Here is a 19590-nt window from a genome sequence, read left to right on the forward strand (position 1 = left end):
ACAAGCCCAATTGCTGAGCACGCCGTGGAATCGAAACATTCGGGTCATCCTCCACACTGGCAGCAACAGCAGCAATATTTTCGGCCGAACGCACATTACGATGATGCACAGGTTTCACAATATCCGCTACGGATCCAGTTTGTTCGAATTTACGCACTACATTAGCGATTGTGTGCTCTGTAGGCCGTCCATGACGACCAAAATCCGTCCGTAATGCTCGAAAAACATTTGCCGCTTTTTCATCATTTTTATAATATAATTTAACAAAATTAATACGTTGTGCGATGCTAAAACGATCCATATTGTAAAATGGCAGACATTCAACTAACGATATGACGCTTTGGTTGACAGCTATGTCAAACGGTTGTCAGCGCAGGGCTGTATACTTTCGGAAGCCCGAAATGGAAAACCCTGTGTATCACATTTGGCAACTCTAATTTTCACGTAATTCGTTTTCTTCGTTCTTTGCGCTTGGTAGTTAAAAAGCTAAAAGAAGAAGCAAATTGCAAGTTTTTTTTTCTAAGAATGAGAATAACAATTGCGCAACGCGGAGAAGCCCCTGTTCATTCCAAAAAACAATATGTCTATTATGTATATTTCATATTTTTTTTCATCCGTTCATCCGTTTTAAATGTTCACCGGACGACGTAATAGTAAATCTGAAAGCGAGGAAAGTAGTAACGACGAAATAGTGCGAAGAGTTTGAAAAAAAGTTTCGAGTATTATATCATCGAGTTCCGATTAGGATATTGAGGAACTATACGCAAGAGAAAACCTGGACGATATGTTAGAAGAACTTACTATAGACGACATAAAGATATTGATTTTTCAACAGTACATTTAAAATGTGATTTTTCACAAATTAGTATGTTCTACTTGTCAAGCCATTTCGTTTGCTACCCATATTGATGAATTGATAAAAATGCCCCATGTTGTGATGGCGGTCATTTTGAATTTACATTTTTCATAAATAACTGTCAAGCCCTTTCATTTGATATCCATATTGATGGGGTTTTGATAAAATATGTAGTCCGGTATTTTGTAGAGGCGGCCATCTTGGATTTTCAAGATCATAGAATACGCAGTTTTATAACGAGAGCAAAGATAAAGGTGCGCTCCAAATTTCAGATCAATCGGTCAACTGGAAGGAAGCTAAATTTCTGCGCTACAAAATAGTGGATTACATATTTTCTTAAAACCCAATCAATATGGGTTTTTCCCAAACCCCATCAATTTGGGTATCAAATGAAAGGGCTTGACTAGTAGAACACAGATGTTCATGAGGAATACAAATCCAAAATGATCACCACCACAAAATGGCGGATCATATATATTCTCAAAACCCCATCAATATGGATATAAAATGAAAGGGATTGACTAGTAGAACACAGTTATTTATGAAAAATGCAAATCCAAAATGACCGCCACAACAAAATGGCGATTTATATTTTTTTTCCAAAACTCAATCAATATGGGTATCAAATGAAAGGGCTTGACTAGTAGAACACAGTTATACATGAGAAATGCAAATCCAAAATGGCCGCCACAACAAAATGGCGATTTATATTTTTTTCCAAAACCCAATCAATATGGGTATCAAATGAAAGGGCTTGACTATAGAACACAGTTATTCATGAGGAATGCAAATCCAAATTGACCGCCACCACATAATGGCGGATTACATATTTTCTCAAAACCCCATCAATATGGGTATCAAATGAAAGGGCTTGACTAGTAGAACACAAATGTTCATGAGGAATACAAATCCAAAATGATCACCACCATAAAATGGCGGATCATATATATTCTCAAAACCCCATCAATATGGATATCAAATGAAAGGGATTGACTAGTAGAACACAGTTATTTATGAAAAATGCAAATCCAAAATGACCGCCACAACAAAATGGCGATTTATATTTTTTTCCAAAACTCAATCAATATGGGTATCAAATGAAAGGGCTTGACTAGTAGAACACAGTTATTCATGAGGACTGCAACCACAAAATGGCGGATTACATATATTCTCAAAACCCCATCAATATGGGTATCAAATGAAAGGACTTGACTAGTAGAACACAGTTATTCATGAGAAATGCAAATCCAAAATGGCCGCCACAACAAAATGGCGATTTATATTTTTTTCCAAAACCCAATCAATATGGGTATCAAATGAAAGGGCTTGACTATAGAACACAGTTATTCATGAGGAATGCAAATCCAAATTGACCGCCACCACATAATGGCGGATTACATATTTTCTCAAAACCCCATCAATATGGGTATCAAATAAAAGGGATTGACTAGTAGATCACAGCTATTCATGAAAAATTCACATCCAAAATGGCCGCTGTAACAAAATAGCCAATAACTTTTTTAAACGGATTCATTCAACTTGACCTGTTTGTATGTGTGTTTGTGTTTGTAATGTTGTCCCACATTGATAAAAGTTAGAAATTCAATTTGGCCGCCGCTAAAAAATGGCTGAATGACTTGACTTGGAGAACACACTACATTATGAACAACATAAATTCAAAAAGGTATATGTATTTTTTGTTATCCCCTCAATATCGGTATCGAATGAAATGATTTGATTAATAGAATACAGTACATCTTCATAATATTCCGAAAAAAAAAGGTAAGAAATAAAATTTTGAAAAAAGTTGAATGATTTTATTGTAATCATACAGATAATGTACTAAAAACTAGAAAATAAAAAAAAGTAAAAAAAACTTTTTAAGTTAAACTGTTTAATGTAATAAAAGCTAGAAAATAATTAGGCAAGTTGCATTTAGTAGTTATCACATCCCTTCCTTCATTAATCTAGGGCAATGATGAGACTAAAATAAAATTGTGGGGCACGTCGGATTTGCATTATCCACAGTTAGTTATTTCATCATATGCCCCACGATTTTATTTTAGTCTCATCATTGCCCTAGCTTAATGAAGGAAGGGATGTGATAACTACTAACTGCAACTTGCCTAATTATTTTCTAGTTTTTAGTACATTTTTAGTACATTAAATGTAGAATAACTCGTGATACGCATCAACTCACATTGCGAGCTAACGCCTAATTGGAGACAAGAAGATTGCTCGTTGCGTCGGGGAGTAATTAGTACAATCGAAAAAAAGTTTAAAAAAACTTTTTAAGTTAAACGGTTTAATGTACTAAAAGCTAGAGAATAATTTAGCAAGTAGCAGTTAGTAATTATCACATCCCTTCCTTCATTAATCTGGGGCAATGATGAGACTAAAATAAAATACTTACTGTTCTTGTTTCAAGCAAAAAATTGCTGGATAAATATCCTGTCTAATGATACATAACACAACATATGTCGCAATAACGATTTTGAGTAATATGCGTTTGAAATCTCTCAATGAATCGTTACATATTTCGTAGAGTGACCCCCCTATATAGAAATCAAAGACATAGTTCATTGTCAAAATGCAGTATGCTCAATTCATCAGAATATCTCCGCAATGCACTGCACATTTCTTCAAAACTTATTAGAGACTAATTATGTCACTAATAATAGCTCAATCGTATGTTTTCATTTATCACCATCAGTGCATTAATAATGATCGATTATTACCGTTCATCACTCGTCCGGTCTAAAAAAAATATTGAGGAAAAACTAGTTCAACATTACTCGGTCACTGGATTGCCTCCGGTGTTCAGAGCAGTTTTCCATTAATAATTCACTTTTGTGGAAATGTGTTTTTCTCCAAGCCCAACTGTCCCAATTTGTTACCCTGCCAATAGACATCACGTCACGGCCACAGAGTAGTTTCCCCATTTGTCTTGGCTAGCATGCGTGTGAGAAACGATGAAGTCTGTCACACTGCAGTACTCATCCGGACTCCCAATTCACTCTGCAGCCTTGGGGGTTCCAGCTAAAGCAGCAACTAGCCGGTTCTTGCTTCTGCTGAATAGTTGTGATGAAGTTGATAAATAAGGTACCAGAGAGGAATGCGCAAATTGGCTAAACGTCACTCGCTTGGCCAGGCAAAAAAGAAGGATAATAAATAGTAATGGTGTAGCATTAGGGAGTAATTCGATGTGATTAACTAGATTAGATTAGAAGCATCCATCGCGTTAGCTTTTTTCGTTTCGCTTAAATAATGTTTGTTCAGCTTTTTGGTGTTATTTTTACACAGAGTGACGAATATATTTCCGGCGTTTCGCTTGAAGCATTGTACTGAAAATACTTCATTAACATCTACTGATATTCACTGCACCTAAACGAATTGCGCTCATGATAATGCCAGATTTAATCTACACGAAACTTATTTGTGTAGCATATGGGAAGCATGCTCGTTACGTAACTCGGAAGTGAAGTAGTCCACATAGCGTATTCTCCGAGCCATGCAATCAACGTGTAAACACCGTAGATGATAGTCACGAGAAGAAGACGGAAGCCATAATAACATCGATGTCGAACGAAACTGGTTCCCATAAATTTTAGAGCAATGAACCCCCCAGTCTTTCAACTGGTACCCTCGTTAACGAGATGTTTGCAAAACCTACGCATTCAATGTCAGGCGACGACAGCGCTATTATCCCTAGTGAAGTTCGTTCCACACATGGAATCTCGACATTCATGTGTTGCCATTCTTGTGGGAAATTGAAACACTTATCGACCGTCGAACAAACGCTTCATTCGCTCTCGAACAACGCCGTTGCTTAATCCTGTGACCCACTAAGCGCTATTGCAGCGCTAAAAATGCATCAACCTTGAGTCGCGAAACCAGTCCAAAATGGCTCGATTCCGCACCGTTAATGGCATTCAGGCGCCGTAATTCATTGCTTTGCGGTCAACCGAACCGCAAAATTTTCGGGTGATGCTTGTATTTCTCCTAACACTAGCCGCTCTAGTGGCCGTTTGTTATTGCACTCAAGTGCGACGATAAATTTTGGTTACGCGACGCCCACGTTTTGCAGTAAAATAGCGAACATAATGCAAACGAAAGCCGAACGCGCAACGCATGGCTTAGAAACAACCGATTTGATCGAGCAGCGGTTGTTTCTTCACGGTTTCACTTATTATTAGTTGTACGAGAAAATTAGAAATTCACGATCAAGATCACGCGTTTTTTGCTGCTTTTGGATGGTGTTCGTATTTTTTGTTATCTTTAACCGACGTAGATTCTGCATTTGCTGAAATTATATTTTTTTCAGACCATTGATTGCGATCGATAGAACATCAACACACGAGCCACGCGGTTGTTTTGCTATGCTGTCGAATGAAAATTTTAGAGGTTAAATACCGTACAGCTCAAAGCATGAGGTGGATAGGTTCAATTACGCCTCACGGTCGCTCTTTTTACAGAAAAAAATCATTGAGTTTTTGATGGTCTCAAGAGGCCCTTTTATTTCTTGATTCTAACTCCACCCCATAGATGAAATAGGGGTAAGACGGACATGTTGAAAAGAGCTTCAATTATATCTTTGGAAACTCATGTTTTCCAAAACTTAAAAGCAGTTTTTTACAGTTCAATATACTGGTTTTTAAAACAAGCCGAAAAATACAACATTTTTATCGATGTGGGTATAGTGAACATGTAGTGGGGGAATATGGACAGGTTGACAATATATGAAGCGTAGAAGTTTATCGCTCTTTAATTTCACTCTCTCAGTGTTTGTGTGTCCAGCAACTGAAATGGAACAAAAAGAGAAAGCAATATAAAAAAAAGTTGAATATTCTTCCCTTCACTTTCTATCATGCATTGTATGTGGATGTGACTCTCCATTTCAACCCCACCAGTGCAATTATTTTAATAATTTAAATTTAACACTTACGAAAAAATTTACTTTTCCGTACATACCTAATATCGCTTCTCTGTTAACTCTCAAACCGAAATATAACCATCAGCGAATTAAATTTTGTAATGAAACCACTCAAAATGTTTGATATCGATGCCGGAAAAATTACACCCACACGTGGAATTACGTTTCATTTTTGGTTTTTGTTCCCATATTCCACTTTTAATCAGTATTCATTGTCATAGGATGGTTTAAAAAAATTAAAAAAATAGCATGTATAACGGATTCCCATCAACAGAAAATTGAAATTCATAATGCAACTATTCAAATCAACCACCTGTCCATTATACCCCCACTGTCCGTCTTACCCGCGGTTCCCTTAGGGCGATTACACATTATCCGGTTTCAGCCGGACCGGTTTCAAAAAGCGCCGCTGGGTTTGGACGGATAACCGGATAACAATGTAAAAGAGACCTCACGCTACACAAAACCGTACATCTTTCACATACACATACATGCATTCATTTATATAGCGGAATGACAGATAAACATTGCTGCAAATATCCGCGATGACGGCGGAATGGTGAATGGTCTGGATACGACATTAGTTTGTATCTAAGACGTTTGTATGAGGCAAACTATAATCCGCTCGTGGATAATCGGGGTTCCACTGTATACGAAAAATATTGAAACCACAGCTGCTGCGGCAACTACGAGCTTTCTCGTATTTGCGTCCCTTGGAAAAGACGGCCGAATGTTGGAGTTTGGCAAACCAGGACATTACGCGCACCCTGCATCAGGACGGTGTTCTTACGCCCACTTCAGAATACGTTTACGAGCATTTTCCGTAATTCGCTCAGCACACACACACACACGTTTATCTTGGCCACATATGGTTCTACAACAGTTCCCACAACAGCGGCAATGTAAATTTGTAATGATAAAAATGAAAAACTTACTGGACAAAACACATAGGTGTCATCAACAGTATTACAAAAACTAATTTTGGTCCAGTTGCGGTGTACTACGCTAAATTATTTTATTTTCAAACATACACAAATAGCATAATTTATTTCACACGCGATTGAGCCTTACAAATAAATTAATTGAAAAAACATAATTTCCCTTCAAACACTATCTCATTGTTGCTTCCGCAGATCTTCGTCCAGAAACACGCTGAACATGTGTCGCAATTCCTGGAACACGTTCAACTGGGGCAGGGACAGCTTCTGGAGCACATTTCGCATCAACGCACATCGGATCGTGGGCGAAGAATGGCCAAATCATATATATGCCAACAGCTGGGTGATTTAATTCTAACAGAACCGATACTTCAGCGCCGGGACATCTTGATCACCGAGCACAGATCGGACAGTTTGGGTTGGAGTTCTTCGAGCCGAGTTGCGGCCACCTCATCGTCGATCGTGTTCCGGGTCAGGTCGAACTGTCTGGAATACCAAATAAGAATATTAGAAGAGGGACATTGCTGTTTACGCAGGTCCTCGCCCAGAAACGCGCTCAGCATATACCGCAATTTATCGAGCACGTACTCCTGGGGCAGGAGTAGCTACTCGAGCGTGAATCTACGCACAGCTATTTATACGCGGATCTTGGGCAAAGAATGTCCGACTCAGATATATTGGGTGATTTCGCTCTGACAGAACCGATGCTTCGGCGTCGGACAGGGAAACATCTCGATCACCGATCACAGATCGGACATTTAGGGCTTGAGATCCTCGAGCCGAGCCACGTCCACCTCGTAGTCGATCGCGTCTCGAGTCAGGTCAAATTGTCTGAAAGAATAAGAATTTAATATTAGGAGAGAGCTATTTTTGGTGTGCTCAAATTACCACAAACTAAACACCTCATAAAGTCTCGATAAGCTCACTCAAAACATGCCCCTTGATTAACCAGTTGGAAATTTGTTTGACGTCATCGAACTCGTTCAGTAGCGAATCTGTGAACGAAACAAAAACGGAAGTTAATTTAAGAACTCGTTCAATTTGTCGAAAGACACCACCCACCGTTGATAACACAGTCCACGGCAATATGCTCCATGATGATCTCGTGCGCCTGTGACCATTGCTTACCTTCGTGCAGCAACTTGTATCACCGAATTTGTTCCGCAGCACAGATCGTTGCCGAAGAAGCGAAATGAAAATTTCGACATCCATATCACTTGTAAATTCTGAATTGATTTCAAAATCAACAAACAAACGTCAATAGCACACACACACATACTAATTCAAGGGGATAAAAATTGCCTGAATTGTACTAATACTAACAGACATGACAAACAACTGTCAATTCGCGTTGATGGCATGGAGTTTCGTGTTCCGCTTTTGGGAAATGATAGTGATAATGGATTTTCAGGTACAGTAAACACATGGTTTAAAAATAAAAGTATGAATGAAAATTAACTTCTTCTTATGAAATATGTTCTTTATGTAATAGAGTAACACCTTCTTTGCAAGTGGGGAAAACGCCCTGAAGAATAATTGTGTTTGATACTGATTTCATATTACAATGAGTTTTAGTGAAAATGTCAAGAAAATTATACAAAAATGGTTAATTAAGAATCAGTACTACGGGTTTTAAGTAATCAAATAACATAAAGTAGAAATTTTCATTAAAAATTTAAACAACTTAAAACTGTCTTAAGATCTGCTAAGCGTATAGAGAATGATTTGCTTTCCCAAACCGAAGTCTCCACCAGACGTCGACACAGTGCTACTGTCATCGCGTATCATTCTTGTCCGGTCGCCGGACATTGTAGTCGCAGTAGACGGCTGCATCACGGCTCCATAAAGAGGTTGGTACGGTCGAAATTTGCCATTTAGGAAATTTGCCGGTCCGGCTGAAACCGGATAATGTGTAATCGGCCTTACGCTTGTTTTAGAGTGCGAGTGACTGATTATCTTGTTGATAGCAGGATCCAACATTTTAGAAGACGAAACATGAGAATCGACTCCACCCTGACTACTACTCCACCCTGATATGTATCTCGTTGCCCGTGTACAAAATCTTCTTTTAACGTCGTTGACCGTCGTCTTATTTTCATTTAACGAAAACTTGATTTCTGATGCGAAAAAGTAGTTACACCATCAATGGAGGACTGGATTGTTTACCCCCCATGAACTCGAACATCGATTCATGCATACATTATACATGAGAGAGAGAAACGAATTCAATTTGCCGTGAGGTCCATACGACGGTGAAGAATGAAATGAGCACAGAGCCTGGTAAAGGCTCTGACGTAGGTTTCGTCGTCCATTACCAGGCAATGCGGCTTCGTCAGCATTTCGGTGTACAGCTTCCGGGCTCGCGTCTTCCCCACAATGTTTTGCCTTTCGTCGCGGTTAGGAGCCTTCTGAACCTTGTATGTACGCAGGCCCTCCCGCAGCTTGGTCCGCTGGACGAATGAACTTGACAAATTCAGCTTATTGGCGACATCCCGGACCGAACTTCTCGGATCACGTCTAAACTGCTTAACTACGCGCTTGTGATCTTTTTCACTGACGGAGCATCCATTTTTGCCGTTCTTCACCTTCCGGTCGATGGTTAGGTTCTCGAAGTATCGTTTTAGTACTCTGCTGACCGTGGATTGGACGATTCCCAGGATCTTACCGATGTCCCGATGTGATAACTCCGGATTCTCGAAATGAGTGCGCAGGATTAATTCACGACGCTCTTTTTCGTTCGACGACATTTTTCCAAATTTACGAAAAATTGACAGTGAAGCATGGCCAACGTGATCTATACACTCTTATCTGAAAGCTGAAGATATAATTCCTAAAAATTAAATTTCTACAGCGTTTTTTCCGTGATGCAATTTGATGTGACACACCCTTTATATCTGATGAAACTGCGCTGTACTCTCTCCATTCGTGTGATTTGGGTGCTGTGAAACGGAGACCACACGCAGGCAGCATACTCCAAAATGCTACGTACTACTGATAAAGGGGTGTAAATCAAAAATTCTTGAAATCAACATCAGTGCCGAAAGTATTCACGTTCACAACATTCAAATACGGAGAATTTCAGTCTGCCTTGTTTTGATAACCTACTGCTCAAGCGAGAGTCGATAAATGTGGAACAACAATATCAATGAACACCAGTGGAATGAACAGCAACATCAGCTTGCCGTGAAGTTCATTTTTCATTTGCATCTTCATTTTAGCCATGATATTCGTAACATCGAAGTTGAAGATCATTGCGTGTTAGTGAAAATCAAAGCATAAGATTCAACGTGAACCAATTGAGAGTAAAATCGATAACAAAAAAATCTTGTTTTTGGCGGCTTCGGCAATGGAATGTATAGTATAACTCTTGCTATGTTTAATGAATATACTCCTGATTGTCCGGAAATGTCATACACCCCCAATTAGATGGGCAATGGGTGACAATAACAGACGAGCGACGAACCAACCAAAAAGTGTTGAAAGTCACTTTCAGTATAAAAAAGGAACAGAACGCTAACGCCGTTCAACGCTAAACCTCACTCAGCCGCACAACGGTCAACGCTTAACGAAAACTAATGTTGCCTTTTCCGGATTCCTGGTTCTTTCTTTTTTTCTAAATATGAAAATCAAACACGATTTCAATAAAAATTTACTGCAAGCGATGAAGATCAACTTAACGTTCGTGATAATCACCTGAAAATATTGACAGTGATAAAAGTGCCTGAATGCAGGCTTTGCGAAATTCGTTCATGCTGTTTTCGTTCAATATACCAGACAAAGTTCACGCGTCTCGACTCTTGTGTTATACTCATTATAACAGACATGGTGTTGAGTGTCAACAGAAGAGAATTCATCCGACACTGGGAAAAAGCTAATTCCTTCATTCGTGAATAAATTTTGATAATTTGTGACACTGATCAACATTATTAAACAGCATTATTTTGTCGCATATATTGAATTTTACGAATCAATTTCATTGTTCCTTTATCTACAACTTGTAAACAAACCAATCTGTCATAAATAGATTCGGACGAGTTATGTAGAGTTATGTACAACTAACGGATTACCTTCCAACGCGAATATTCGGCGCTTGACATTGGAGATTCGTAGCTCGTACATCGACTACACGATGCGTCGAACCATCGAGCGACCAACATTCGGGGGTGTTCATAGCATCGTGTAGCGCCGGCTTTAGTTGAATACATCTAGTCAATTATTCAATCTAAATATTGTAGTTATTTTACACTCGACAAAAAAATTAAAGGAACAGAGTGCGAAGTCGAAAAATTTTAGTGATTTTTGACATGCTGTAATTTCGTGAAAACTCAACGCATACAAATGGGATATGGGGACACAATAGGCTAAACATTTGCCTGCAAACATTTGAACTTACTGCAATATTTGCAAAATTACACTATTTTCTGGTACTTTTTAGAAATCGATACGAAAGATTTAAATGTTTTTTTTTTGTCAAAGGAATAAATTGATTTTGTAAATATTCGGAAAACTTGGAGCTTTAAAATGGTGTATATCTCATCTGCTTGCGTTGATTTTTTATAAAGTCACAGCATATCAAAAATCACTCAAAATTTTCGACTTTGCGCTGTGTTTCTTTAATTTTGTTTGTCGGTTGCATTTTAATCATTTTAGTTATCATTATTACGTTAGTAGTCAATTGTGTGTCATTTGTTCAGCGTCATGGAATGATGTGTTGCAAAATTTGAAGTAAATTTGTAGAGAAAGTCTCTTCTGGCAGAAAAGATATCATCTTTGGCAGAAAAGTTGCCTTTTCTTTTGTTGAAAGGAGAAATGCACAAATAAAAGCCCCTTTTTAAAATGTGTAAAAATATGTGTGTGTAAAGTTTCGTGTAGTCAGTCGTCGATTTGTCAACAATGAGAAATTAGTCAAATGTGATTCATCTTCAACGGGAGGATCTGCTTTTCTGCTTAGTATATTTCTTTCTACAACACGGTAAAATTCTTATTTAATAATACATGTTGATTATGTGACGTGACAACGCTTTGTGGAGACTGTTTTCTCGCACAGAGCGTGTTGTCACGTCACAAATTGCATGCCGATTTTTGCAAAGTTCTTGCGAGTTTTCTGAAGAACAGAATAAACAGGAATCCATGTTCATCTTTTGCTGACAAATCATAGAACAAAGTTTATGTGTATGTTTTGGAACGGCATTGAAAATACACCATTAGTGTTCAAAATTCGGAAACCGCAAAAATATAGGCGTTGTCACGTCACAAAAATATTGGGTTGGCAACAGCCGAATTCAACTGTAAAATATTCTCCAACTAAAGATTTTTGTAGGAAATTCTCTCAATTTTGCTTTGAATTTTACCAATCTTGTGATTTATATATGAAAACGAGAAAAAAAAACCTGTTTTTAATGAGTCAAAACGTTGTCACGTCACGCTGAAATGGATCATATGTTATTCGTATCATATATTCATAGAGTAATAACATTTGGTTGATTTTTTTTTCTAACATTTGGTTGATGAAGTACAAAAAAGTTCATATTTTGCAACGAATTGCATTTTTCTTTTATTTTTTGTCATCAATCCTAGTCCAAGAGTTTGTATCGTGAGTACACAAGGTGGAAGTAATTCTAATTGTTTTTGATAATCCTGTTGAATTGGTTGGAAAATCATGTTTGTTTTATTTTGAAGGATTCCTATTTATCTAGCTCACAAAAATACATTGAAACACTTCCTGGCAGCGTTACGGCAGTTGGCTTGCATTTTAGCCATGACATTGAAAAAATTTATGTCGGAATATTTTCAGTTGTTTCTTTTGTATAAATTTGAACGTGTCATTTTCACATAAGTTGTCCTATTTTTAAATTTTGTCAAAAAATTCAATTGCTCGTAGTGGGTTTTTGAATTCACTTAAGTATCTTTAAGTACCTAAGACCTTTTCGCGTAAAGAGATGTTGCAAGTTCAGGGCAAAAGGCTACATTGACTTTAGCATGGTACTTCCGAATAAAATGGGGAACCGACAAACAATTTGTACTGTAAGTTTCACCATTATAACCTGCTCTAGACCAGAGTGGAAGAGGAGTAGTTTATTAGTCAAATATTTTTCACTAATTGCCAGCTCGTTGGTGATACTTGAAATGCGCAATGAACCTCACTCCGTCGGTTTCAGGTTTCCATGAAAATGTATAACAGTTCCTTGCCATTCGCTCCATCCAACCTCAAATAAGTCACGTCAGCCATTTTCAAAGTAACGTAGCCTAAAAAAATCCTTAATCATCTTGTTCAGCCGTTGCTTCTGGGTGATGACTTGTTAGTCTGATACTGCCGGACAAGATTTCACTTTCTTCATAAAAATAACCTTTTGATGCAAGTCGCCGTTGCTCCTAACTCTCTACCCAAGGATGCATATAAATTAGCCGAATTCATCTACATATCACATATATATTGTATCATTTCAACAAAAACCACTGATGGTGACTACGGTATGGCTTGAAATTATCCTACGCAGAAATTTCACTGAAAATATTTCCTCTCCAAAACTCCAGCAAGTGATCTCCCATGGTGCCGGTGCCAATAATTTTCAATTAATGCACACTTTAATCCACATTCAATCTGTATATCAATGAAACACGGGAAAGATAAGCGTCTCGACTGTGGGCTTTCACCAAAATATGGTCCCTTTTTCGTAGTGGCGTCGCTTTTACGCAATCCAACTTTATTGACGCCAACTTCCTGTAAACGCGCAATCTGCAACGATTGCAAAAGAAGCAAAAAAAAAAGTAACCGTAAATATCTCGGAGTTTCAATATGCTGTTTTCGGTGCCCACCATGTCTGGAGGAATTTGCGGCCCCACAAATCTCACCGCGCATCTTGAAGCACATTCTTCTGTGGTCGCTGTCCTTGATAATCCACAAGAAAGTGCCTCAAAATAAAAAGGTCTTCGAAACGAGAAATGCATCCACGGAAATTCTCCTATCTTTTGAGATATGCTTGGTTGTGAAACACTTGCGTGAATAAATTAATCCAACCTCTCGTGTAAACTTGATACATAGTTTCAACATCCTGTTTCTTGAATGGAATAGAAGGAAGGAGTTCTCGAATGAATCGCGCCTTCGGAAATAACCAGACAAATTGAAATCGTTGATGTACAAGAAAATACAGAATTCAATAAATTTATCAACCCCCTAGATCTCCGTCTGCGCTTCGATCGCTCTGAAGGTTGGAAATACGCCCTCGAATACACGTTCAACAACCTGTCAGCGTGGTACTTTTGGAGGCGTGGTGCTTCAGTTGAAAATTGCAAGCGGTCGGTCACGGCATGGAGCATCTTTGGCATCACAAAATTCATGCTACCAATATTAAATCAACACAGTGTAAGAATTTGGAGTTGCTCCCGATAACTTTCTCATTTCGTTTGCTTTCTTTCCCGGTGTTACCATTTTTCTTTTAGTGCAAACATTGCCAATGCTCTTACTTGCCAGACACATTTGTCAATGTAATATTGCGAAACATTCCCCCACCGTGAAAGTTTCCACCGAATACGTGATGACATTTAATTTTGCCACGGTTAACATTGGAAAACGATATCACCGTAAGAACGTAAGCATTTCCTTACATAGGATGAATGTATGGAACCCATAACCTATATGACCCCCGCGGAATGGATGATTATTGAGATTTAGTTTTTGTTTTAGCAAATGTATTTAATCAGAGTTTGTCTACCGCTTGGTACTGATTCGAACGTGTCGAGATTACATTCTGTTCTTCGAGCGTATTGTCATTGCGAGTGCTTCATTCATATGCAAATCCAATATGCTGCGTGCATGGCGGAGTGTTTGCATAGTAATAAATTGAATCACCCACAATGGAAGCGAAATTTAATTTCGCAAACATTGCGCGCAAAATGAACTCAATCCAGATGGAATTATACGGATCACTGAAATTTCAAAGCTCTTCTGCAGTGGGATGAGCACTACTTTGTGTGGTGAGATTTTATATATCATTACTTGCCGGATTTCATTGTATAATTGATTTATTACCATTCATAAGCCCCAAATTTTTACCAAGTGGAATCATATTGAATAATATATACCGTTCTGAATCATATTTCGGACACTCTTTATAAATAACTTCAAATGCTCAATGTCATGATGATCTATATATATATATAAACATGGATTTCTGTCTGTCTATCTGTCTGTCTGTCTGATTCTTATGGACTCGGAAACTACTGAACCGATCGTCATGAAAATTGGTATGTAGGGTATTGGTATGGTATGTATTGGTATTCGAGGCCGGGGAAGGTTTTCGTGATAGTTTGAGACCCCTCCCCCCTCTCTAAAGGGGGGCAGTCATACAAATGAAACACAAATTTCTGTATTACTCGAGAATTAATCAAGCAAATGAAACGAAATTCGGCATGTGGTGGTTTTGGGGTGCAATAAATCACTCTATGGTGGTTAGATACTCCTCCCCCTCTCTTAGAGGGGCTGCCATACAAATGAAGCATACATTTCCGCAAAATTCAAGAACTAATCAAGCAAACGGAACTAAATTTTGCATGTGGAGGTTTTATGGGGAAGAAACATTTCTAAGGTGGTTCGACACTCCTCTCCCTTCTCTGAGGGGGTCTCCCATACAAATGAAAAAGAAATTTCTGCAAAACTCGAAAACTAATCGAGCAAATAGAGCCAAATTTGGCCTGTGCAGATTTTAGGGGGCACGAAATGTTTCTATGGTGAATAGACACTCCTTCCCCTCTCTAAGGGGTGAAGAGGGGAGGGGTCTGTCTTTATTCTATCATATTTTCTGTATCAAACATTTATTCCATGTAACGGAGAAACATGTTATTTGCAAGTGGTTGAAAAATCTTGAACGAGAATTGTATCTGAAAATAATCTGATATTACAGGTCGGACTAGATTATCCGGAGACTCGATTATCCGGGATTCGATTATCCGGAATTTTAGACTCGATTATCCGGAGTATTTTATTTTTGATTTTCGGAAATTTTGAATAATTTGTATAATAATTCTATACTGAATAGCTAATATGGGTATCAAAAGAAACGGCCTGACTAGTAGAATGCAGTTATTTATGTAAAATGCAAACCCAAGATGGCGGCCACTACAAAATTGGCGGATTACATATTTTCTCAGAACCCCATCAATATGGGTATCAAACGAAAAGGCTTGACTAGTAAAGCACAGTTATTTATGAAAAATGCAAATCCAAAATGGCCACCACCACAAAATGGCGCCATATATATTTTTTTCACAACCCCATCAATATGAGTATCAAATGAAAGGGCTTGACTAGTAGAATACAGTTATTTATGAAAAATGCAAATCTGAGATGGCGGCCACTACAAAATGGCGGATTACGTATTTTCTCAGAACCCCATCAATATGGATATCAAATAAAAAGGCTTGACACAGTTATTTATGAAAAATACCCAAAAATGTATGAAAAGAAAATTCTCGACTAGTAGAACATAGCAGATAATGAAAAATCCAATTTCAAGATGACCGAAGTCCCCAAACAACTAATTACTTTTTGAATGGTTTCATTCAGCTTGACCTGTTTCCATGTATGTTTGAATGTTTGTTGGGTTGTCCCACATTTATAGAAAATTGACCCCGTTCCTGTTGAATGATTGATCAGAAATTAGGAACATACATTTAATTGTACTGCGTATTCCATGATCTTGAAAAACTCAATTTGGCCGTCGCTAAAAAAATGGCTGAATGGCTTGATTTGGAGAATACACTACACTATGAACAACATAAATTCGAAAAGGTCGTCGCCACAAAATGGTCGACTATGTATTTTTTGCAACCTCTTCAATATTGGTATCAAATGAAATGATTTGACTAATATAATACAGTATAGGTCGGACTCGATTATATAAAGACTCGAATATATTCAGTTTGGAAAAAAATATTGTTTTTATATTTCAAATATGACTTATTTCATAAATAAATGTAACCTTTCAACGTTAAGGTGAAGTTTAATTGTCTATTACATTAACAGTGGGCTAAAAGTCTTGATTTTTGAAGATTTTGCTTGAATTATCACCTGGAAATGTTTATATCGATATTGCAGCCAATTTAAGAAAGATAGAAGTTGTGCGTCAAAGAACAAATTGTGGAGCGGTTGAAGAACTTTATTTCAATTGATAGAAATAATCTAGTTTAATATAAATTTTTAGGATAAATTTAATAATAACACATTAAAAATTATTAACTTTTAAGTGTTTCACTTCCAAAATGTTATTAAAATTCACTAATTTAGTTGATCCACTACTATATCCTGTACTAAATTTTCTCATCTTTCAAATGAAAGCATCAAAATCATCTTCCGTAGCGTCCTTTTGAATGTAGAGCCAGTATGAAGCAACAGAGTCCGAAACAAAAAAAAATTCTGCAACTCTGTCATTGTTGAAATTCGAACATATGCGTAGGAGGATTTTTTTCATCAAATATGATCGTCTATCACCTCCTGAGTGAATCTGGATAAATAATTAATTTTTTTTTCATTTGAGAAAGGTGTTTTCTGACTTTAAGGGGATGAATCAAAAATCAAATTCCTCTTTTATTTGCAAAAAACTAAAAATATATGCAAAAAAAAATAAAGAAAAATAAATTGTTTTGACTCGATTATCCGGAGGATTCGATTATCCGAAGTGAAAAAAAAATCAATACTCCGGATAATCGAGTCCGACCCGTATAATGATGAGTTTTGGTAGAAGTACTAGAATTTTTTTTAGTAAAAGGTAAATTCAACAGAGTCGATTAGAATATCAATCAATGAACAGTTCTGCGATTGAATTCATGAACTTGCGCTTAGTAAGAAAACGTGAATGTTTGAAGGTATTGATAACAAAAAACAAATTTTGGGCGGGACGAAGTTTGCCGGGTCAGCTAGTATAACTATAAAATTATTATTACGATTGATTGTTTAGAGTAACCCGTTAGCTATATCATCAAGAAATTAAGCATTTCAAGCTATTTTTAAAGAGTGTCCGAATTATGAAGCTGTCCGAAATATGATTCAGAACAGTATGGTTAGCGTTAGCATCGAGCAAGTTGCACAATATCGTAGGTGGTACGAGCTCAGAACTGCTACCTCAAAAGCTCACCTCCACCCGTTACTGACGATTGGTAATATCTCGTGGATAAAAGCATGCTTTTACTATTACTATTACTATTACTATTACTATTACTATTACTATTACTATTACTATTACTATTACTATTACTATTACTATTACTATTACTATTACTATTACTATTACTATTACTATTACTATTACTATTACTATTACTATTACTATTACTATTACTATTACTATTACTATTACTATTACTATTACTATTACTATTACTATTACTATTACTATTACTATTACTATTACTATTACTATTACTATTACTATTACTATTACTATTACTATGGAGAGAACTGCTTTAACACGTTGAGCCCCAGATTGTTTTTGCTACGCTTTCCATTCATCCCACACGGTTTCCAAAAAAACTGAAACTTTGACGGCTGTGCGACAATAGTAAATAAAGTTCGATTGAGTTGAAATTTTGCATAGGATATTTTTTCGCTGGGATCAACATTTTGCAGGAGGGCCCTTTCGAAAGTTCGAGTTTTTTCCTATGCATTGATTGTCCCACTCTAATGAGCATAATATTGGGTTGGGGGAAGAGAAATGTCGTATATTGTCAATATATAGCAACACTCAAACATATCTTGTGTTGTACTTATCGCATCGGGTCATACTATACAGCTATTTAAAGACGACAATCTGTGCTATAAGTGTCGTTTTGACAGTGTTGTGATTGTTCTTTTCAGTCTCAAGTTATAGCGCGTCAAAGATGGAGTCCACCAAGCAAGAAAGCCGCCATATTTTACGTTTTTACTACCTGCGAGGTAAAACTGCAACGAAGGCGGCCGAAAAAAATCGTGTAGTTTATGGACCCGATACTGTAACGATTCGCACAGCACAGCGTTGGTTTGATCGATTTCGTTCTGGTGTAGTGGCTGTCGAAGATACACCCCGTACTGGTAGGCCAATCGTCGTGGAAACCAATAAAATCGTTGAAATCATTCAAGTAGACCGGCAAGTGAGCACTCACTCGATTGGCCAGGAACTGGGTATAGACCATAAAACCGTTTGGAACCATCTGCAGAAGATTGGATTCCAAAAAAAGCTGGATGTATGGGTGCCACACGAGTTGACGCGAAAAAAAACTTTTAGACCGAATCAACGCCTGCGATGCATTGCTTAAACGGAACGAACTCGACCAATTTTTGAAGAAGATGGTGACTGGTGATGAAAAGTGGATCACATACGACAACCTAAAGCGAAAAAAGTCGTGGTCGAGAGCGGTGAGCCGGCCCAAGCCATCGTCAAGCCCGGATTGACGGCCAGGAAAGTTTTGCTGTGTGTTTGGTGGGATTGGAAGGGAATCATCCACTATGAGCTGCTCAACTATGGCCAGACCCTCAACTCGGTTCTCTACTGTGAGCAGCTTGACCGTTTGAAGTAGGCGATTGACCAGAAGCGGCCAGAAATGATCAATAGGAATGGTGTTGTTTTCCACCAGGACAACGCTCGGCCTCACACATCTTTGATGACCCGCCAGAAGCTACGGGAGCTCGGATGGGATGTCCTATTGCACCCACCGTATAGTCCGGACCTGGCTCCAAGTGATTATCATCTCTTCCGGTCCATGCAAAACGCTCTTGGTAACACTAAGTTGGCCTCAAAAAAGGCTTGCGAGAATTATCTATCTGAGTTTTTTTGCAAATAAGGAGGAGGGGTTTTATAACGGGGGGATAATGAAGTTACCTTCTAAATGGCAAC

General features: G+C 37.9%; 1 protein-coding gene and 1 long non-coding RNA gene across 7 annotated transcripts in view; one reads left to right on the forward strand and one right to left on the reverse strand.

Annotated features, from left to right (window-relative positions):
• The window catches only part of LOC129767270 (uncharacterized), a 152248-nt gene that overhangs the window by 114436 nt on the left and 18222 nt on the right, over positions 1–19590 (forward strand). The gene's annotated exons all lie outside the window — the stretch shown is intronic.
• Positions 6850–7966, reverse strand: LOC129767276 (uncharacterized). Of its 2 annotated transcripts, XR_008741505.1 has the most exons (4): positions 7790–7966; positions 7616–7722; positions 7357–7558; positions 6850–7213 (listed from the first exon to the last, which is right to left on the reverse strand). It is a non-coding gene; the product is annotated as an uncharacterized LOC129767276 (long non-coding RNA). The 2 variants fall into 2 exon arrangements; XR_008741504.1 differs by having other exon boundaries at positions 6850–7558.

Source organism: Toxorhynchites rutilus, chromosome 2 (genome assembly GCF_029784135.1).
Source record: "Toxorhynchites rutilus septentrionalis strain SRP chromosome 2, ASM2978413v1, whole genome shotgun sequence".
NCBI classification, from domain to species: domain Eukaryota; kingdom Metazoa; phylum Arthropoda; class Insecta; order Diptera; family Culicidae; genus Toxorhynchites; species Toxorhynchites rutilus.